We start from the raw sequence: 24,297 nt of genomic DNA, 5'->3' as shown, positions 1-24,297 counted from the left end.
GTAATCTGTGTGTGACCTGAACACCAGTAAAAACATGTTTGATAGCATTTGGTTGTTTGCCTTGTGAATATATAACACATAGCACCTGTTTTCTTCTGTCATGATTCCTTTTAAAACACAGAATCAGCTCGTTCTCTTGTGAATTTTTTTTTCTGCACGGGCCGGCCACACACTCTCCGTGCGCGCACTGACTTAAAAGTGGCGTAACGCCACTGTTACACTGTGAAAAACACATACTCCGTGTGTGCAGTGCATGACTGATCCATGAATGTAGGCTACCACAAACACATACTCACTATTTGTAATTCAAATTCAGAAGTTTCCAGAAACTTTTATTAAAAAAAGTAAAAAAAAAGGTTTGTCAGCATTGCGATTCTCTTTGCACATATACACTCTTTAATAGACGTTTTAACACAATTTAAACGTATTATTCAGCGCTAGTTATATAGATTTATATATTAAGTTGCTCAAACAAGTGGTAAAATATTTAACCATGTAGTACTTATATTAAAATCGCAAACATTTTAAATTAAAACTTAAAATTGACAAAAACAGCCGACTATCATGCCTTTTCTTTTGCATTTCATTTTTAATACAATAAATATTGCATGTCACCAAGAAATTGTTTTTTCACCTCCACCATGAATGAGACGAGAGTTGTTCATTATGTCATTGCTCATTTTGTTTTTATTTACCTGTATATAAGCACAGTGCAGTGTTAATGTTCAAACTGTATTTCCCCTGGTAAAATGGCTGACAACAATAAATATTCTTATTAGAATAAAACTGCCTAATTTTTTAACTGTATAGCTGTAGCTGAATAGATAGGCCTACTATGCTGCTGAAATTTAATGTTGGTCATTATGGTGCAACTTAATATTTAATAACAAATATTTTCTGAAGTGGTGCTTGCTATAAAAAGTTTGAGAACCAATGGTTTAAAGAAATGGTATAATATGAAATCCTGCTTTTTAAGAACTTTTCAGTAAACCATTTCTTGTTTCTCCTTGTAGAGTTATCAAGGATCCAGTTTATTCTTGAAACATTGGTAAGAAATTGTTCATCTGCTACATTGCACTGTCACTTCTGCTAGAGATTAAGTGATCTTTTGTGATAGGTTTTGATTGTACTTAGTTTAATAAAAATGTATTGAATTAGATTTTACTTGTTTTACTCAATACACTGTATTGCTAGTGTTCTGATCAATTCATACAGCTGAGTCTTTACTCATTTTCAAGAAACATCTAAAGACTCATCTGTTTCACCTATCTATTTAACTTAACCAACTAATACTAGCACTTTTCCTTCTCTTCTTGTCTTTCATATTTAAAAAACAAAAACAAAAAACCTGGCTATGCGTTCTGTACTAGACTAACTGAGACTTGTCATGACACTTGTATACTGTTGTTGTTCTCTTGTTGACCTGACTGCTTCTATTGTTCTCATTTGTAAGTCGCTTTGGATAAAATCGTCTGTTGAATGATTAAATGTACATTTTTATACAGGACAGTACAGAAAGTGCACAAGTGAGAGAGAGTGGAGGGGCAGCGTCAGAATGAACCTAGCGCTGGGACTCTTTCAAGGATCACCCGAAGCACAACCACACTATATGCACGAGGCTGTTGGTTCTAACATTTTAGAGTCCCCTTTGGTAGAAATCTCATTCAGCATTCCCCACGGTAAAGAAGACACAGTCCGGGGGGGGGGGGGGGGGGAGGGGGGGGGGATTTTTAGCCTTGCATGTACAGTATTGATCTAAATGCCAACTAGGATCTAGGTGTATTAATACACGGTGCCAAGTCCGATAGGGAAACAACATCGTGTTATCAACGTTGATTAACTTTTCAAAATCAACACCTCATTCAGCTTTCATCCCAGGTCTGCAGAACGACCCTAATTCACCCGTAATGCAGGTAAGAGGGTGAAACAGCATCGCGATTTCAACGGTGAATCAACTTTGGGATTTCAACGTTGATTCAATTTGCAAAATCGAAAGGTAATTCAACGTTGATTCAACGTTGGGATTTCAATCGTACATCAACGTCACGATTTCAATGGTGAATCAACGTCGTGATATCAACCGTACATAAACGTCACGATTGAATTGAATTGAAGTGAATCAACGTCGTGATTTCAACGTTGGTCCAATTTGCAAAATCGAAAGGTAATTCCACATTGATTCAACCATGGTACCTGACGTTGTTTCAACGTTGAAATGCCGGCTCGGTATCCGCCACTGCTCATTGGTTATAACTCCACAAGATTTCCCTCCATCACTTCAGTCCACACTACACATCGTGTCGCCATGGTTTCGCGCATGCGCAGTGAGGGAAATGCGGAAAATCGCACAAGTCAGAATTCGGCTCAAAATCGAATCACACAGTGTATGCCTGGCCTTAGGCAGTGCTGGGAAGGTTACTTTGGAAATGTAATAGGTGACAGTTTACAGGCTACCCTATTTAAAAAGTAATAAGTAGTGTAACTAAATCAAATGATTTATTAACGTAATGTAACAGATTACATTTGACAACATTTCTAAATGTAAAATTTCTTCATTTTCAAAAATTTTAAGCAGGCAGGGTTAAGCTTACAGTGGAACTCAACACTGATTACTGGGAGACTTTCTAAAGCCTTCATCACTTAAATTAAGATTATAATAATTTACTTTTAAACCACAGCCACCACAAAATCACACTTTAGCATCTTTTTTTACTTTGAGATGTGATTCTGGTTAAATTCTGATCATTGTTGTTAAATACAGGTTTAAAATCATAACAAGAAATAGTTTGATAGCTGTGATACTGTTTTTAAAATCAAATCTTTTCACAGCTATGACAGGAAACACTGGCATCTAACGATGTCTTGGTAGGAAAAAGCCAGTTTATCTTAAAGCATATGCATAATCCCAAATAAGAAATAAAACATTATTTCTTATGTCATTTAAACGTTATTGAATAAGCATGATCAGGATTCCCACGAGGCGCCGGTTTTTGAAAACAAAAATGTTATGCGTGGTTATTGGAAAACTAAAAATGTTAAACCACTTGAATAAGGCAATAAAACACATACAGAACATTGGTTCCCAGGACTTTTGAGAACTGGAGCTTGTAGCCTAGAATTTTTCTTTCTAAATTGTTTGAAAATCATCTTGTTTACTCACAGAAAACAATATATTGATTTGAATTTTCTAAGACACTTTTTGTTGGTAAAAGTCTCATGCGAGTAGGCGTCAACTATCATGAATATCATTGTGATTTACACCTGAGAAGACAAAGGCCTGCATAATGAGCCTTTCAGTCAGCTGTGTGACTGAGAGGGGAAGAGTTACAAGAAAGAATGTGATGACAAAATAGGCTAAGTATCTGACGTGCTCCTCCCGAACCTTGGAGCGACGTGGTTGTATATCCCGACTGGGAGGGCCTGAGTTGCCTCGACTGCAATAGGTCACTCTGTCGGCGTACAGGCCCTACTGGCTGATAAGCCCCTGATATTCAGAGGGAGAAGGGCAAATGTCTGACCGAGAGAGCCCATGATGCCTTTGATTGGAGATTAAGACTCAGGAAAACGGACGTTTGGGTCCTCTAGGTTCGGCAGATAAAAAGGTTTTTGGGTTGACCAACAAGGAGACTCTTGTGACATCCGACGGGAGGTCGATAATAACGACATTGGATGGATGAGTCTCGCTTTTGGCCAGCAAGTATGGAACCTGACCGGGAGAACTCTCGCCGATGTCTGATGGGAGCACACGCATCAGATGGGTAAGAGGAAAAAAAACCTGTGCTGGGAGGCTCTCACTGCATCCGGTGGGGTATCAACTCAGAACTACTCAACTCAGGGTAGCAGAAGGTTTTTTTCTTTTTTGACAGTATTTGATGGGAGGTTGAGACTCATGGCGTCGGATGGTAAAGCCTTGCCTATCTTCAAATGGAAAGGTAAAGTCATGTGGCCGGGAGACTCTCAATGACGTTCAAAAGGAGCACACACGATCAAACAGGTAAGCCTCTCTTACCATAGAAAAGGAAAAGGTGAGTTTTTCTAGCTGGGAGACTCTCACTTGTACTCACGGCATCAAACGGGTAAGCCTCTCCGGATAGAAGACGGAAAGGTAAAGTAGTGTGGTCAGGAGGCTCTCACCAGCATCCAACAGGAACTTCATGCTCGCTGTATTGGCTGGGTCAGCATTGCAGGCCGTAGGATGGAAGAGGTAAGTTTGGGTGGCCGTGGGGCTCTCGCCGACGTCCGATGGGAGATTGTACTCGCAGCATTGGATGGGAAAGCCTCGATGACGGTAGAAATTGAAAAGTAGGTTCTCGCCGGCCTCCCACGGGATTTGGATAGAGCATGGTGTAACACTAATGAGCTGATGGTATTTCAGCCATCTGTTCCATTTTAATGAATCCTGACTCTAACACATTCTGCACTCAAAGACCAGAACGGGAGTAAACAAGGACCTTTGTTTACATAATTCACCATTTTGGGCGCCCTGAAGTCGGCCACATCCTGCCTTGAGTGACAGTTATTACACCTATTAAGAAATTCCAGAGTCACGTGGGCGAGCCTCAAAGGAGGCACGAAAACCACCACATTCCTGAACACACACACACACACAAGCACACACACACAAACAAACCTTTCTTAAGGTTCTGTACCTTCGTCATTTTATTAATATGTATTTTGAATGTTTGTGTATTGCATAAAATGGTTAATCCTGTGTAAATGGTTAAAGTTGCTGACTTATAAATTGGAAATGTTTCTCCTCATTTTAAGGCTCTCAAATAGTCATGTTTCTGTAACCCCACTCCTGACCAGTTCGAAAAACTTTATGACCCCACTGGGAAACAGGACAGGAAATCTAACTCTTAAAAAAGAATGGTAAAATGTACTCAAATGTAGTCTATATGTATATAGTATTGTTTTTTCGGTGCATTAGATGTTTCTCATATAAACTGGGACTATCATGTGTTAATCAAATCTTTAAATGTGTGTAATTCTGCATTTGAATGTAACTTCATGTTTTGATCATTTATATATATTATTTTTGGTATCTGTTTAATCGTCATGCTTTGACAGACCCATTTATCTAAAGCAAAGTAATGAAAAATGTATTAATCTGGAATTACGAACTTGCTAGGATATCACTGCTGAAATCTGATAAGCCCCAAAATTAGTAGGGTGGGTGTTTCTACAGAGACAAAGGAACTTTTTCCCGCTTCAGATCGTGGACGTTCATTGGTTGTTCACGCAAACAGAGGCGTGAACCATCTCAAGCCATAAGAGCTGACCGAACAAGGTCCTCCTCTCTCTTCCTTCTCTGACACGCTGCTAACCTGCTGCGACCCTGGTCGCTCCCGCTCGTGCCTCTGCGCAGCACAGGGGCTGAGAGGACAGCCATGCTCATGGCTCCTTCGGAAGCTTTAGTTTTCGTTGTTTTCTTTTCTTTTCTTTACTAAGTTTATTCAACTATTCGCCTCTCCACACAAGGAAGATGAATTCCGGAACATTGTTTGTTGAACCTTTCAAATACCGAGCGATTCCGCAGCAGCCCCGGGCCGGAAGACAAAGAGACCATGCTCACTTCCAAGCTCCAGCGCAGCCCACGCGCGCGCCAGTCTGGCATCACACCGAGACTTTGCAAGTATCGTTTTCTATGGAGATTTAAATGCTGCTTAAAGTGTGCCTATGATTTGATTCGTTTGGTGTCTTTCAAGGGTACTGTCTGTGATTTTGCATAACCGAGCTCATTCTGTGACCACGCTGTCTCTCTCTCACCTCCCTCCTCTCTCATTCATTCTCTCTCTCTTTCTCTCTCTCTCTCTCTCTCTTTCTCTCCCTTATTTGGATTCCGTTATGTCTTTTACAAAGTTTACTGTCTGTATTGTCGTACGCGTATTTACTCTGTGTGATTTGTAGTTTGATGTATTATTAGTTCAATTATTAAAAACCAATATATTCATGATTGCCTCCGAACCGGTCACATTACGAGTCACTGAAGTGTCTGATCTTTAGCTACAAGCTTTATTTTGAGAAACTAAATTTATCATAATGGTAGGATAATGTTTTCATGGCCAGAGGATATTTTTCCTTGAATTATAAGAAGTGATAACTTTATTGAAAATTGATAAGTTAATCTTACGGCCGTTTGCTGGACAAACCACTGTTTGATTTGCAGTAATTTACAGTAAGAGATATCACTATAATTGATATGAAGAATGGAATATTGATATATTAATGAGTAAATTACAGAGCCCTGTAATGAGTTATTGGTATGGGCAATTGAGCTATTTTTCATAATCAATAAAATTTAGTGTAACTGTCATGTGAGATATATATTAATCATATTCCTGATTAATTATTCAAATTCCCTATATATCATTTGAGTTAATTATTATGCACAACCCAGTGCGGTTACAATGGCAATAACACCTTGCGGCTGTAAGGAGAAAGGAAAGGTAGTCTGGCCAGGAGGCTCTCGCCGGCATCCGATGATAGCACACGCATCGAATTGGTAAGCCTTGCTTGCCGAAGGATGGAAAAGGTAAGTTTGTCTCGCCAACATCCGATGGGAGCTTCCTACTCACGACATCGAATGGGTAAACCTCTCCGGGCGTAGAAGGAAAGGTAAGTTGTGTGGCCGGGAGGCTCTCGCCGGCATTTGATGGGAGTATGCGCATCGAATGGGTAAGTCTTGCCGGCCGTAGGAAAAAAAAGTAAGGTTTAGTAGCTTGGGGACTCTCGCCGATGTCCGATGGGAGCACACACATCAAACGGGTAGCCTTTCTGGCTGTAGAGTAGAAAGTCTCGCCCAAATCTGGTGGGAGCTTTATACTCGTGGCACCAGATATGTTAGTCTCAACGACCGTAAAAGAGGAAGTTAAGGTTGTAGCTGGTAGGCTCTCGCCGACGTACGATGGGAGCACACAGCATCGGACGAGTAAGCCTTGCTGGCCATAAAATATAAGATGTAAGGTTGTCTAGCCGAGAGGCTCTCACCCGCATCTGGTGGGAGCTCAATACTCGCGGCACCAGATAGGTAAGTCTCGACGACCGTAAGGGGAAAGTTAAGTTTGTTTAGCTGGGAGATTCTCACCGATGTACGATGGGAGCACGCAGCATAGAACGGGTAAGCCTATGCTGGCCGTAAATCAAAAAGGTAAGGTTACCTAGCCTGAAGGCTCTCGCTGATATTCGGTGGGAGATCAGTGCTTGCGGCACTGAATGGGTACACCTGTTGTCGGATGTATAGGCCAAGGATGCTTGACCAGGAGGGCTCTTGCAGCCTTTGACGAGAGTTCAATATTCGCGCATGGACATGTAAGCGACGCCGTTAGTTGGAGGGAAACATCCACTTGACTGGGACAGCTCTTGCGGCATCTGATGGGATTTAAATACTCTCAGCATCAGACGGGTAACTGCGCCAGTAGTTTGTCAGAAAAGGCAAGGTTTGCTCGACCGGGAGGCAATCTGACGGGAATTCAATATTCACTGTATCGGATGGGTGAGCCTTGCCGCTAGTTGGAGAATTTATTTTTTTATTTTGTTTTATTATATATATATATATATATATATATATATATATATATATATATATTATATATTATTTTTATGCTGGGACCACTTTGCAGAATCTGACAGAGAGTTCAATACTCAGAGCAAATTGAGTTGTCTAAAGGTGATGCTATGAGGGTTACTTGCGTAGTGGTTTAGCAAATCCAATACGCTGCTTCTGAAAATGTCATAAAGTCTTTGAACGGCTTGCATTCGAAGTTAAGTGTACGACGAAATAGAGTTTCCTGTCCTATCAGTGTACCTCGAATAAGTGACATGAATCTGGATGCATGGGCATAGCTTAAAGCAGAGGTGATGTCATCCTTTCCCAGCCAAGAGCTTAAGAATTATTATTATTATTATTATTAATAATAATATTATTATTATATTTTTATTATTTTTTCCCCCCTCTTTCTCCATATTGATTGCGTGATCATTGTTCTACGGTTGTGAGAGAGAATTCATTGAGAGCCAACGAGGTGATTATGCTTTTAAACAGAAAATTATATGGAGCTGATGGATTGATTAGAAGTTTTCAAATTCTTGGTTAAGAATTTTCAGATTAACCACTCCAGTGGGCTAATAAGAAACCGAGAAGGCGGGGCTTCAAAAGGGTTCATAAGCAGCTTTTTTATTTTTTTTTGCCACCTATAGCGGAAATCAGAAAAGATTATTTCAGTGAATATCTGAAACGTATAGCAACATTTGAGGTCAGGTTCAAGGACTTATGATTGCTGTAGCATGCCTGGTGTAAAGAACTGTCCAATATTAAAGATGGTGTACATTTGTACAAAGATGGTGTACAATTAAATGTTTAGCAAAACGAGGACTAGGTTGTACAGTGATGTGCAGAAACTATTGTCAGGAACGTTTTGGCCCTTGGAGGCCTTTGATATGATGAGCATGTACATTAGATTGTTAGCAATGCATTACGTTAAGTTTGTTCTATGGAACAGTATGATAAAAAAATTTTTGGAGAGTAGTGATGAGTGTTTTTTTTTTTTAAATAGGCTCCTGCAGGAGCGAGAACTGCTACGACAATAGGGAAAATACAGGAAAGAGACACAGACGCTGCTGCGGCAGTAGAGAAATATAGATAGAGGCTCCTGCGGGAGCAGACACTGCTGCGGAAGTGGATAAATATAGATAAAGGCTCCTGCGGTAGCAGACGCTGCTGCAGCAGTGGAGAAATATAGACAGAGGCTCCTGCGGGAGCAGATGCTGCTGGGGCAGTGGAGAAATATAGATAGAGGCTCCTGCGGGAGCAGACGCTGCTCCGGCAGTGGAGAAATAGATAGAGTCTCCTGCGGGAGCAGACACTGCTGTGGCAGTGGAGAAATAGATGGAGGCTCCTGCGGGAGCTGACACTGCTGCGGCAGGGGATAAATATAGATAGAGGCTCCTGTGGGAGCAGCCGCTGCTGCAGCAGTGAGGACATACGGGAAAAGGCTCCTGGGGGAGCAGACGCTGCTGCGGCAGTGAGGAAATATGGGAAAAGGCTCCTGGGGGAGCAGACACTGCTGCAGCAATGGAGAAATATGGATAGAGGCTCCTGCGGGAGCAGACACTTGCTGTGGCAGTGGGGAGATATAGATAGAGGGTTCGGTGAGCTTCTTTGATAAGGAATTGATCTGACCACTAATAGGTCTTAAGGATGGTTAGGGTGTGGCGGATCAAAGTAAATGGGAGCATGAGAGGAGGAGAGATAGCTTCTTGAGTCACCTGTGGCTTGAGCTTGCTTCGGCTGATGTAGTTGTTGGCTGCAGGAAAAGTAGAAGGGTTAGTAACAATTGATGGGGCAAGCTAAAAAAATAATAAGTGCCTGGGTAGCCTACTGTGTTGACAGCTTAGCAATTGGTTGCCTGGTTTGACAATTCCTCAAGCCTTGTCCACATTAGTATGTTCCTGCTGGAAAAGCATGTTTTCCACTCGTTTTGGCCTTCTGGCCTTTTTAAATGGAATGCTGTTTTCGCGTTGTAGTATGGACTGTGGAAACAGAGGCTTTTGAAAACGATGAAGCATGTTTAGTTTTGTAAAACATTGTACCAATAGACATGGTTATAATGGTAACGATGAATGCAGTTATGTGCTATTCACTTTCAAGCAGATTCTAAAGATATTTACTTTGCGTGCTTTTCGTATTACAGTCCTGAAAAGACAACAAAAATTTTACTCACCCTTGCTGTCCTGCAGCAAAACACGAGGGTAGTTGTGTTTTAGATAAATTCTGAGTGATCACGCAAGTAAATGGTGAAATACGTCCCTTAATAAATTGCAGAAATGTTCACTGAATATAAACCTAACAGAGCACTCAGATCACTAGGATCAAGTCAGTCAGAAATACCAAGGGTTCACAGAAAACAAGGGGAGTCCGCCTTTAGTTACTATGCCGCCTGCAGTTGGAATCAGCTTCCAGAAGAGATCAGATGTGCTAAAACACAAGTCATGTTTAAATCTAGACTTAAAACTAATTTGTTTAGATGTTCATTTATTGAATGAGCACTGTACAATGTCTGAAACTATATTTTCACCAGGTTTTTTTAATAGTTTTTTTTTTTTTGTAAAATCATTTTCTGTTTCTAATGATTTTTAAATTCATTTTAAATAAGTAAAAAATTTTTTTATCACTTTAAAAGTTTTACAATTGCTTGTTTTATGTACTATTGTTTTTTTATATAATAATTTTACTTTGTTTTATGTAAAACAATATGAATTACCATTGTGTACGAAATGTGCTATATTAAATAAACTTGCCTTACCTAAATAAATTGGTCCTGCTAGAACAATTGCATGCAACATATGTTTTTTATCATCTCAGTGAGGTTTAAACATGCACGGTAAGGCAAATGTAATGTCTTCAGACATTTTGGTGTGGATGGCTTGTCTTGAAAAAAAAAGCCTTGGCTTCGTGGTTAAATGGCATCATCATCTGACAAAATTACGTCATGACGTCGTTTAACAACTTTAGCCGCGAAACCTGCGTTAGATTTTTCACCTGAAGAATGTATTGATTTACAACACCCGGTCTGCGCCGCTAGAGGAGGCAGCCTCAAACTGCGGAAGTGAGAGAGGCTTGCTGCGGTGAGAACTGGGGTGCGGCTCAGGCTGGTTGAATGGTTGGATCTGCTTCTGCGATCCATTGCTCGAGGAGAGCCTGGTCTTGAGTGGGATAATCGTGGTACCGAGCGAGGCGAGCTTGGGGCTTTACACAGTCTATTGGCCATAACGTTTGACTTTGCGAGAAGAGCAGCTAACACTTAATGGTGCTTGGCGGCCGTGTTTGGCGAGGTAGGAGTGATCGTGGGTCCGGCTAAAAGTGGCAGATCTGAAAAATCCACGGTACAGATCTCTTTGTTAGAAGGAAAATTGGGTCTGTGATAAGATGACAGACAGAATTAATCAAATGCTGATTAACCGTCGATGGATAGAGGTAAGTCAGCGATAATTCTACTGTGGGATTAATTGCTAGATTGTGGTCCACCTGTGTTGATTAGGCTACGTATCTGACGCGCTCCTCCTGAACTTTGTTAATGAGAACATCATTTCACGAGTTCACGCTTACATGTAATTAGCTGAGGTATGGTATGCGTATTTGGCGTGCTGTCAGGGGAAGGGCTCCGAGCTCGGGAATGGCCTGAACCTAGATTACCCCCCAAAAAGCAAATGGACAAGAGGACAGCTGCCAGATTAAGAACGCCATTTAGTTTAAAAGTAGACATGTCAGGCTTTCTCTAGATATATCTCTCATGTCTCTTCGTTGAGTATTCACTGAGTTACAGTTCATTTTAATGGCGAGTTTGTAAATGATGATCAGTGCAGACAAAGGCTGCAAGACAGCACACCTTGTTTGTTATCTTTATGTGCACAAAGTTTTGTTGTTATTTTTTCTTTATGCAAAAAAGTAGACCCTTTACAGATTTGATTGATGTATTTCTCTTATCTGTACGATCAAAGCTGAAAGTGTAATTTAATTAAGTTTTTTGGGGGGTTATCAGGAGAAAATGCCTCATAATATGTATACGACTTCAGAGGGTTTAGCTAAAATCAACCAATCGTTGATATAATTTAGTATGTGGATGCCCTGCAGTCGCAAAGGAACCCAGAGCCGCATCTACACATTTTGTAAACGTGTGAGTTGAGAGTGCGAGAATTGTGCGAGTGCGAGACCGAAAGAGAATTACTAGATATCGGTATGCTTCGCCCCCCGAAATTGAACCTCAGAAACTTCCTGTGTTGTGGAAGGATGGAGACATGGAAGTATGCGTCTATGAGATCTATTGTGACAAACCAGTCCTCAGACCTGATTTGTGATACAACATGCTTGACAATGAGCATTGTGAACTTCAGCCTCATAAGTGAGCAATTTGACTGATGTAGATCTATGAACGGACGCAATCCCCCCAATCCTTCTTTGTAACTTGTGAAATACCAGCTGTAAAAACCTAGATTCCTAGCCTTGAGGAGGGAACACCTTGATGGCCTACTTCCTTAATAGGGTATTCAATCGGGTCTGCCCAACCTCAGGATAACCTCATTGAATTTCGTCAGTAAGAGCCAAACTGAATGCGATAGCCTTTCTATCATATGCAGGACCCACTGAGATAAATTTGTCAGTCGATTCAATGCTGTTAAATGATCTACTAAGTTTAATAAGTCTACTAATTTACTGAGGCAGTTAAATCGCTGCCTGAAATAGCACAGCATTCCCAGCAACCGATCTAACTGTTTTAGAGACCTCCGAAGAGATAGCGAGCCACTAAGCAATCTGCTCGGAGAAAGACAGGCAGAGCATCGCACCTGCTCTTCAGGGGGGAACGACCGCAGCTCGGCAATTGTACACAGAGCGGGCAGTTGGCTCCCTCAAGATTCAGCACGCTTCAGTCAGACCAATCTGAAACGCTGAATCTGGATTCGCCCTTCAGATGTCTCGTCTAAGATTTGCTTTGAGTTAAAAGTGACAAACAACAATAAATAAGATTGACAAGACAGAACACATACACACACAGAGCACTTGCTGAAAAATGAGAAGCTGAAGCCAGCTGCATGGCACTTGCTTTTATAGCTTCCTGGTCGCTATGTAACCCTGCCCGTGATGTCACGCCCTTCCATTGGACAGACTGCACACGATATTCAGATTCGCTCATGTCAAAGGCATTCCCCAAAGTGTTTAGACACAGCTTGAGTTCTTGAAGAGGAACCACCAATTCACGATCTCAACAAAATAGAATATGATAAAATGCCAACCAGCTAATAAACTCAAAACACCTGCAAAGGTTTCCTGAGCCTTCAAAATGGTCTCTGACAATCATTGACACCCTTCACAAGGAGTGTAAGTCACAAAACTGAATTGCCAATAAGCTGGCTGTTCACAGAGTGCTATATCCAAGCATGTTAATAGAAAGTTGAGTGCAACAAAAAAGTGCGGAAGAAAAAGATGCACAATCAACTGAGAGAACTGCAGCCTTATGAGGATTGTCAAGCAAACTTTATTGAAGAATTTGAGAGAACTTCACAAGGAATGCACTGAGGCTGGGGTCAAGGCATCAAAAGCCACCACATACAGAAGGGTCAAGGAATTTGGCTACAGTTGTTTTATTCTTCCTATTAAGTCACTCCTGTACCAAAGAAAATGTCAGAGGCATCTTACCTGGGCTAAGGAGAAGAAATTGACCTTTTTTCAGATGATAGCAAGTTTTGTGTTTCATTTGGAAACCAAGGTCCTTGAGTCTGGAGGAAGGGTGGAGAAGCTCGTAGCCCAAGTTGCTTGAACTCCAGTGTTAAGTTTCCACAGTCTGTGATGATTTGGGGTGCAATTTCATCTGCCAGTGTTACTCCAACGCTTTTTTGAAAACCAAAGTCACTGTACCTGCTTACCAAGAAATCTTGGAAAAATTCATGCTTCCTTCTGCTAACCAGCTTTTTGAAGATACTGATTTAGCATACCACGCAGAATTGAGGCAGTAATTAAAGCAAAAGCAGCCCCTTCAAGTATTGAGTACATGTACAGTAAATTAACATACTTTCCAGAAGGCCAACAATTCACTAAATGTTTTTATTATTATTATTATTATTGGTTTAACAAAGTATTCTAATTTGTTGAGATAGTGAATTGGTTGGTTTTTGTTAAATGTGAGCCAAAATCATCACAATTAAAAGAACCAAAGAATCAAACTACTTCAGTCTGTGTGCATTGAATTTATTTAATACACAAGTTCCACAATTTGAGTTGAATTACTGAAATAAATAAACTTTTCCTCGACGTTCTAATTTATTGAGAAGCACATGTATAAATTCACTTTGGAGATTTTTGTGCTTACTAGAGCTCCCCTGTTTACTATATGTAATAAACCACGTTTTTACATAAAATTCACAAATATACTATAATACTTAGCATCTTTACACCTTCAGCAATTCAGTGATTTTAAAACAAGGACCCATGTTTTCGGTTTCTAATACTCACTTTGAAAACACCTTCTTCACTGTTATCAGCCCTTTACGATTATGATGTGTCCTCTCCCGCATGGCCTCCTAGGATAGAAAAGTGTCCAGTGCACACTTCAGAACCTGGGCTGAAGCAGTAGGACATCCGGTGATTTCTCACCTTATCTTTTTTTTAATAGATTGATTGAATAGATTGAATAGAATAATCTTTTTTGAAAGGCTTTTAACATACTACTTTCTTCACCTACTTTTTTCTCCTGCTATACAGTAAGTATAGGCATCATTAAATATAAGTATACGTACATCTGAATATTGCAAGAATTAGGGCACCAGCCAGGTAATTATTGCCTGCTCTTTTATGAATACTGAGGATTCAAACTGATTTTTTTTACTCACCGATCACTTTTCACCAGTGTTGTGCTAGTTACTAAGAAATAGTAACTAGTTACTGTTACTAGTTACTTCGTTCAAAAAGTAACTCAATTACTTTGTTTATTAGTTACACCAAAAAGTAATGCATTACTGTTAAAGGTAACTTTTTAGTTACTTTTTTAAAGAACGTTCTTTAATGTTCCCATTAATGCCCTTTTATGCATTATGGTCTATACAAACACAAAACTGACTTAAACAGAAAGTAATTTTTAAACACTATTTTGGTTAAGTGGGACCAGCACGAACTGAATATTGTATATCACAAGGATATCTGAAATAAATAACAAAACACCTGGGCCCGTATTCATAAAGAATCTTAATGCAAAAAGTAGCTCCTAGTGACAAAAGAAAAAAGTAATTTAGAAAGCATCTTAACCCTTAAAAGAGGTCTTAAGGTCAAACTTGTTAGGAGCACAGACGAGGACTTTTAAGAGGCTTAAGAGTTTCTTTAGCCGAGGAGAAAATGGCAGAGAGACAAAGAGGCAGAAGAAATGTGTTGCAGACAATGGATGACAGTGAGTTAATAAGTGAAGTGACATTCAGCCAAGTATGGTGACGGTATAAGGTGACGGTATAAGACGGTATAGATTATATAATAATTTATAATTTAATATATAAATTAAAGTAATCACTACATTACGATATTTGGCAACTGGGAAAATGCAACAATGCAATAGTGATGATTTGGGTCTGTCACAACCTTCTGTAAGCAGAGTGATCACACAAACAATTACAGCATTTTCAGAACATCTTATTGTGTCGCAGTTCATTTAGTTTCCACTGGACAGTCACACCTTGCAGGCTCAAAAAACTGCATTTATGAATATAGCAGGCTTATAGGTGCGCATAAGCAGGGGGAATGAACCGTTAATAGTTTGTGCTATACGCTCCCATGTCTGCTTCTTGTCCCTTGCTGTGACACCCGGACAAAATTTTCCTTTAAGAATGGCCTTGTGTTCATCCACTAACTGGGCTAACAGTAAACCCTGTTCCTCTGTCCAGTTTTGCTTTCTCGCCCTTCTTGGTTTTGATTCCATGTTTGATACATTAAAACCAACATTCAAACCGCCACTTAAATAGGACAGCAATCACTGTAATTAGAAAGAGTGGAACAATTTTTATCATTCTAAGCCAATCAAATACCTTATAGGAAATTACAAGCATGGTAAATAAAAAAAGGATTTATATACACCAGTGATGGAGTACTCGAGTCCTGGACTCGGACTCGAGTCACTATTCTTTGGACTCGAGTCCGACTCGACACTCCATTCTCTGGACTCTTGACTCGACTTGGACTCGCGGACTGATGACTCATACTTGGACTTGGACTCGAGGATATATAAAATCGGACTTGAGCATTCATCACGTTGTTTTTGACTAAAAATGTTATTTAAAAAAAAGATATAAGGTGTTTTACTTTTCCTGTTTCGTGCCCAAGACCGTGCCCAAGACCGTGCCCAAGACCGGCCGGGATCTATTCTTTTCCCTTACAGACACTGCCACTCACTCACTACCACTCACTCTCTTTGCTTGACAACACACTCACTGACATCACTCACTTTACTTTCACTTTACTTTTTTCCCAAAGCGCTAGGGCACTTGCAGGAAAGGATGAAGCTGATTGGTTAGTTCTTGTCAAATGACCCGCGTTGTGCTTGCGGCATTCTGAAGAGTCGAGATGTTTTTAACTCAATGCGGTGCAGACGCACCTGGAAAAAATGAGCATGTCCCTTCCATTATGAGCGCGCATAGCGCTCGCCTACATTGGAAATGACGAACTTGAGCGCGCAAAAGACGCGATATGTGAACGGCCCTTATCGTTACAAGTTGTTCTCTGACCAGTCGCGTGCCATCACACACACACACACACACTTTATGTGTGTATATAAAATGTGTGTATATGAAATAAATAAATGAAAGCAATCTGATTTATTCAGCATCAATTTCGAGAAACTCAGCACCAAAAAAAATATTATTGACAACCATCATTTATATGCAATTAAAAAGAAAAATAAGAAAAATAGATAAAAAGTGATACAAAACAAACATTGTGCCAGTTATATCACAGTGATGAATGAAGTTTCCAAAAGCAGAGATGAGAAGAATAACAGTCTTAAACGAAATAATAAATAACAAAGGCAGTCCGTCATTGAAGCACACCGAACTGGTAAATGGTAACTTGAAAGGAAAGACTCCTGTCTTGCTGAATAACAGAGGAGGACTCCCTTGAAGCAGATAGCAGCTCAGGAGTAGACAATTCAGTCAGGGTGAGATAGAGCTGTAGTCATGTCCAAGTCCAAGTCCAGGACTAGTCGAGACCGAGTCAAGACCGAGTCCAAAGAGGTTCGAGTCCAAGTCAAATCCAAGTCCAAAAGTTTAGAGTCCAAGTCAAGACCGAGTCCAAATGAGAGAAAAAAGGATCCTTTTGAAGACCACATACACATTGAGTATAAACTATCTGAAGTAAAAAGCTATTAAATGCTTGCATAAATTGGGTAACAATACCTCACATTTATGTGTATATTCAACAGCTACTTAGTCATTAAAATTAGGTAAAAATTATCTCTTCAAATCAAAGTTAATTAATATCAGTTAATAACAATTACTTATTTAGAGAAGGTAAATTGTACCCCCCACAATAAAGACATTCAGATGGTTCATCAGATCAATGTTTTTAATCCACAAAATCCTATGAAACACTCAAAATATAGTGCAGCACAACAGCTTTACACAACATGTCAAGTAATGAACCTGTTTTATAACTCACAGATCTATCAAATGTTGTTTTAATAATGTTGGATAATAAAACATATCCCTGTTTTAGGACATCCAGATCAGAGCGGAAAAAAGAAGTGAGGAGAGAAGGGAGAAGAGAAAATGAAAGGAGAAGTGAGGAGATCAGAGCAGTGCTGGATGTCCAATCACATTAAGATTTTCTTGTATCTAAGCTCTTAGACTAAACTCTGTGTCTCTTCAGATTTACACAACAGTGACTGACCAAATCTGTGGTCCAGGTATTCATATAATAAATAACTGAAAAGCCTTGTTTATATGCAGCAACGATGTACCAAATTATCAAAAAACACAGAATAAAGTGCTAAATAAAGTACAACAGATTCACACAACAATGAACGAATTGACTTTTTATCTTAACTTAACTCACTAAGATAACAGTTTCAAATGTTGTTTCTGGATAATTGGCTACTGTAAACAACACATGCCACTTTTTCTATTTTAAAAATCAAAAGCACACACACAAACTCCACATGGTTGTTTCTGTGCATGTACAGTATCAAATATCTGGATAAAGATAAAACAGAACACCAACATTCTTTAGTTTTTGAGCTTGCTCTCACTCTCAAAGATTTGATGAGAATAAAAGAAACAAACAAATGGGGAGTGAAAGAGGGTAGGAGAAGAGATCAAAATTCTTCAGGCCACTTTCTATTAGTATTCCTTTTCTGTCAATCGGGGGGAAATCACAGAGCAATGTAATGGGCTGAGAGAGAGTGGATGGAGCTGTGTCTGTGTGTGGAGCAAATAAGGGAAAAGAAGAAAAATATAAAACTACATTCCAATAGAACTCCATTAAAAGTACTTCCAGACAAAAGATCCTCTTCGAACAACAGGGAAAATGTGTGTCTACTGCATGAGCTTATTTTTGAGGCTGTGGACCTTTTTCAGTAGTTTTGCCCCGTCAATTTCCAAAAAAGTTTTTGAAAAGCTTCAAACGTGTTCTTCAGCTTCTTTGGATATTCAATGTTGATTGCATAAATGAGTCCCATCAGCAGTATGCATGCCTTTGTTCGGCTTCCACATCCTTCCATCACTTGGCTTCCCTCGATAACAATAGACAAATCTGATGGATCCTACTCAGCCATGACATTTTGGTTCACAGTCACCTTCAGCGTTTTGTCTGTGTAGTCCTCACATTCCTACATGTTAAAAAGAAACAAACACAAAGCATACACATTTATATTTACACAAATATATTTGGTTTCAATATATTTCAGTTTATCTAAAAGGAGAGCAGAGGGGGAGTGGAAGGCAAGAGGAGAAGGTGGATACGAGAGGAGAGGAGAGGAGAGGAGAGGAGAGGAGAGGAGAGGAGAGGAGAGGAGAGGAGGATCCCTTGAGTTAATCAAAAATCTGTTATCAATATGACATACCTGGCAGTCATGGAAAAGATCTTCTTGTCTTTCACCAAGGTAATTAATGAGGCAGCAGACAACAGCATATCTTTTTTTCTCAATGTTCTGTGTCTGTAGGGAGATACAATTTAGTGATAAGACTGTTAGCGGTGTTGGGAGTGATTTACATATACTAAGACCGAATTCTGGCCCTGCAACAGACTGGCGACCTGTCCAGAGTGAACCCTGCCCCTTCGCCTGATAAATGCTGGGTTGGCTCAAAAATCTTGTGACCCGAAAAGACAAAGCAGTAAATTGCAGTGATGTTAAAAAGTAAAAAGCAGTGATGTCAAAAGGTTTAAGTTGGTAAGGAGCTCAACTTTGCGCACAACAAAGCAATTGTTTACAAATTGCTTTCTTTTTAATTCACTCATATCATTAATTACATATTTGGCACGCATTAGCCACAAAAGACCTCCAATGGCGCCACCCCACCGGCCAGTATAAATTTTAGTAGCATCAGTTATGCACTTCATCCCTAATGCACAGCCAGGCAGGCAAGCCGCTCTAGACCTTCGATCACACACAGTAGCCCGCCCCTCCCCCGATGCCGCTGTTGCGCGCTCAGACAGCAACAGATCAGCGCATGCCCGTCAGTCAAAAAATTCAAAAGAAGTTAGAAGACGAAGAAGACTTCCGGTAAGTAAAAAAAAAAAATCTTTAGTAAAAGAAAATTATGTGTCACCATTGGTCACAGAAGCGTGGCAGGACACGGCAAAAGCAGGTGTTAGAAGTGTTCCTGGACCAACAGGTGAAGTAACGATCACGTGGCCCTAATAATGAAATTGATGGCTAGCCTAGATAGTAACATCATCTGGAGAAATGTATGTTTTGTTTAGTGTGTTTCCATTAAAATACAAATCCTGACATAATCACTTAAAGCGTTTTGATTCATGTTTATTTGCAGTTGAGTTTTATTAGTCTGAATAGAAATGCCTATAGGTCAATATTACAGCTATGACTGATAATTACGAGAGGGGCTTATTTTTATTATTGTTATTATTATCATTATTATCATTATTATTTTAATATCATAATCACTGATTTTGCCTCTTGTTTCATTATACTTAAGGGCATTCTTCACCTCAAAAAATGAATAACTGACAAGGAATAATTCTGCCTGAATAGTTGGCTGAAGCTGGCACAGTCTGGTGTTTGCTAGATAACAGTTGAGTCATGGGATCAGCACAATATTATACACAGACCTCTAAAGTCACGAGTGTGAAGTGAATGAATGTAAACTTTAAGAGCAAAAAGAGCATAAATCAAACACCATTGCTGTTCCTCTCTCTGCATCTCTCAGAAATTCGAGCTTTGCAAGAGTAATATCACCTATAATCAGTACCGTCACTCCCTTTACGCAGAGTACGCTCCCAGAGGGTGCACCATCCTAGTAAAAAAAAAAACCTTCCGCCATTCTCCCATCCATGCTCGCGACCGCTCACACCTCATATTTCCGGCTGAATGTTCATAATTGATGGATGGACATCTATGCCCGGGTAAAAGTTGGCTTGACGTTGGACGTTCAAGAGTCTTAAATTTAGGGACCGTCTCTAAAGTTACATGCGATATTGGTATACACTTTTCTAACGTCAGTAGCATTTGAGGAGAATGGCCCTCTAGAATAGAGTTTGGAGCTGTAAAGTCAAATTATTTTTATTTACTTTATTTACATTTTATTTACTTTATAATGCTGCTGTTGCTGACATTATGTCACAGTGCACACACACATGCAAAGCTCGGGATATGACAAATACGCGCGGTTAAGGCTAGAAGGGATATGTTTGACTCTACTTGGCATGCGCACATAAATACAGCGAAATGTTTGTCACACTGTACTAGTTCTTGCATAAATAAGTTGGCGCTCTAGGATATTATCGACGACTCCAGCATGCATTAACCATACTACTGCATACAAAAGTGTTTGCAAGTTCGACGTGAATTTTAGGATTACAATATTGCGTTGAGCTGTTACTTTCTATGACCTTATCTATGCTGCATGTAAAAAAAATATATGTAATGAAATAATTAGGGTTGTGCCTGAAGACGAATATCTTATTCGCAATGGCACAGATGATGACTTCAAAAAACGAATAACTGACAAGGAATAATTCTGCCTGAATAGTTGGCTGAAGCTGGCACAGTCTGGTGTTTGCTAGATAACAGTTGAGTGATGGGATCAGCATAATATTATACACAGACCTCTAAAGTCACGAGTGTGAAGTGAATGAATGTAAACTTTATGAGTAAAAAGAGCATAAATCAAACACCATTGCTGTTACTCTCTCTGCATCTCTCAGAAATTTGAGCTTTGCAAGAGTAATATCACCTATAATCAGTAACGTCACTCCCTATACGCAGAGTATGCAGTCTGTGTAGGGCACCAACTCCCAGAGGGTGCACCATCCCAGTAAAAGAAAAAAAACCTTCCGCCATTCTCCCATCCGAGCTCGCGACCGCTCACACCTCATTTTTGCGGCTGAATGTTCATAATTGATGGATGGAAATCTATGCCCGGGTAAAGGACATCAGCAATCCGGCACAGAGAAAGGAAAACTAAAGAAAGAAAAAAAAATGGCATAAAGTTGGCTTGACGTTGGACGTTCGAGAGTCTCAAATTTAGGGACATCTCTAAAGTTACATGCGATATTGGTATACACTTTTCTAACGTCAGTAGCATATGAGTAGAATGACTTACAGTCAGGGATGTAGTGGAGGCTAAACGCACATAAACGCCGTTTACGCACCTCCCAAAATTCAGAAATAGCGTTTACCCACCTCCAAAGTGCGTTTATCCACCTCTAAATAGCCTACAGTTCCTATGCCATTTTAAATTAAGCGTATGTCATTTTAGTTTCATATTGTTCATTATTAGTTTCATAGGTTGTTTGTTAAAGATGAATTCTTTCATTCAACTTGTCAGTGTTGACCAATTGCTTGCGGTGTTGCCAGTAGTGGTGGGAAGTTCGGATCATTTTACTGACTCTGATCTTTGAGTCTCGTTCAGGAGAAAGAACTAATCTTTTCTCTTCCCGTCCCTATGGGACTGACAGGAAGAATTAAAGACTCGGACCTCACCTGTCGATTCAGAACCCATATGTTGTGCAATGCGCATGCGCAGTCATCACAAAATGAACGAATCACTCTCTGAGACAACTCGGTAGTCCTGAGTCATATTAAAGTTTCGTTCAAAATGAACGACACGTAACAGACTGCATCAACATATAAAAATGGATATCAGGCAATTAATAATAATAATAATAATATTAATAATAATAATAATAATAATAACGTTCGTTATTTTTAATAGAAATCATCACTCATTCAGCAGCCATTCATCTCATCTCCGGTTTATTTGTGTTCGTATACATAAAATGCGCACATTTGAAGAGATAATAAGTTTATGACATGTTTGTAAAATATTTCGTCATACAGAATAACATTTATATTGATTTTACACTGATTTATATGATCTGCAGAGCTAAAACAGCTAAAACAGCAAACAATATCATTAGTTTGTAAAGCTGTCAATCATCTCACGTGAACCACGTGACCAAAAGGATGTCCTTCTGCAATGAAGCTGTCTGTGTCATTGCAGTCTGTGTCATTGATAAAATATATGAAAGACAAAAGTAAAAAAAAAAAAAATTGATTCCAGCTTATTAAATGTGACAGTCAACTGAATATCTTTGAGTTGTGGACAAAACGAGACATTTGAGGACCATTCCTGGGCATTTGGAGAAAACACTGATCCACATTTTTCTGACATATTATAGACCAAACAACTAACAGATTAATTGAGAAAATATTCAACAGATTAATCAACTATGAAAATAATCCCAAATCCCTACTCATTACGAACAAGTGCATTGCATTGGAACCCCCGGATATAAGCCTCCCTCTCTATTCCTCTTTAAAAAAAATAGTTCTCTCTGTTTTGTCATTTAGTAAACTTTATAGATTTCAACCTTATTATTCCTTCTTGAGTCTCTTTAACAAGAACTTAGATTAATGTATGAATTGAATAGTGACTATGTGACCTTTATGAGGGAATAACCAGTGATACCCTTGGTAGTAATATCAAATGATAGCCTATAGCGATGTCATCAGGATACACATACACCGGTAGGCAGTGGCCCACCTTACTGTGACCACGATGTGGTCACCCAGAATTTATAGTTTACTCACCTCTTTTTTTACCACTACACCTCTGCTTACAGTCATAAAAACAACTGTAATTGTTCATCTAGGTGTCAGCTTTAATGCACAATTGAACTGAATGTTTGATTTTTATTAAAATAAACTTTAAGGCATATGTAAATTATGCTACTTTTTCAAATGGGCTCAAACGCAAATTTGAAGCTCACTAGCATTTGAGGAGAAAGACTTGCAGTCATAAAACAATTGTAATGTGTTCATTTAGGTGTCAGCTACAATGCACACCTTTAATATATACAATACAATGCACACCTTTAATATATATATCCACATTTTTAATATATATAATACAGATCAAAAGTTTGGACACACCTTCTCATTCAAAGAGTATTCTTTATTTATATGACTATGAAAATTGTAGAGTCAGACTGAAGGCATCAAGGGCTATTTGACCTAGAAGGAGAGTGATGGGGTGCTGTGCCAGATGACCTGCCTCCACAGTCATCGGACCTGAACCCAATCGAGATGGTTTAGGGGTTTAGGTGTGTTAAATAAAAGAGACATACACAATATGCAGAGTGGTGGTATGCTAGGACTGGAATTAAGAACCACTGATCTAGACGATCCCATTACAAAAAGAATTGATTGGAAAAATCTGAATAGTGACATAAAAAAATATACCTTATTTATTTATTTATTGTTTTATTTATTTATTTATTTATTTTTATGTTATCCTGTGGCAGAAACAAGCTTGCATAAAGTCTTCAACAAGTGTAAGGAAATTAAAGCCAAATGCCAAGGTTAGTGATTATTGCCTTATGTTTGCAAAAAGCCAAGCTATTATTGCTGCTCAAGCAATGCGATGTGTATGATCCATGCATAATTTGCTTAATATATTACGGTAGTGCAATACATTTTCAACTTTCTATAATTAGTTCAGTTGTTTCATTATTGTAAATTGAGGTATTTGGAAAAAGAGTGGTAAGATTAAATATTCCAACTGCAAGCAGGAATGCTAATCTAATTATTGAAGCAGTACATTTTATCTTACTTTGCATTTGCAGTTCAAGAGCAAAGCAGATGTGCTGTGAAAATAATTTTCTTTGGTGTAACTGCAGACATTTTCTCTTTCTTTGGTATGCAATTTCCATTTCAAAGATGATAACCTATTATCACTTTATTCAAGGGAAACATCCTAACAGCTAGAAGGTGAACTGAATTATTCATACATTTTCTCACTTCCATTCTGTGGGATAGCCTCATTCTGTTTATGCACTTTGAAGAGGTTAATGCAAACATGACCAGATTCTTGTAAATTGGCTTGTAGAGGAGGCTGTTAGAATAGTGCCTGGGGACGGATAGTGATAACAGCTGATATCTCACAAGTACAGCCTATTTGTTTGTGTCAAGGTATATGTATTTGTTTAAAGTGTGTATGTGTCTCAGCAAATGCATTTATATTTTTGTATAGCATCATGTACTACTGCAGGCTGAAAGTGTATTTTTCAATTGTATCTGAATTTAACAGAAG

Source organism: Carassius auratus, chromosome 16 (genome assembly GCF_003368295.1).
Source record: "Carassius auratus strain Wakin chromosome 16, ASM336829v1, whole genome shotgun sequence".
Taxonomy (NCBI): domain Eukaryota; kingdom Metazoa; phylum Chordata; class Actinopteri; order Cypriniformes; family Cyprinidae; genus Carassius; species Carassius auratus.
Note: the sequence above shows the minus strand (reverse complement) of the source record.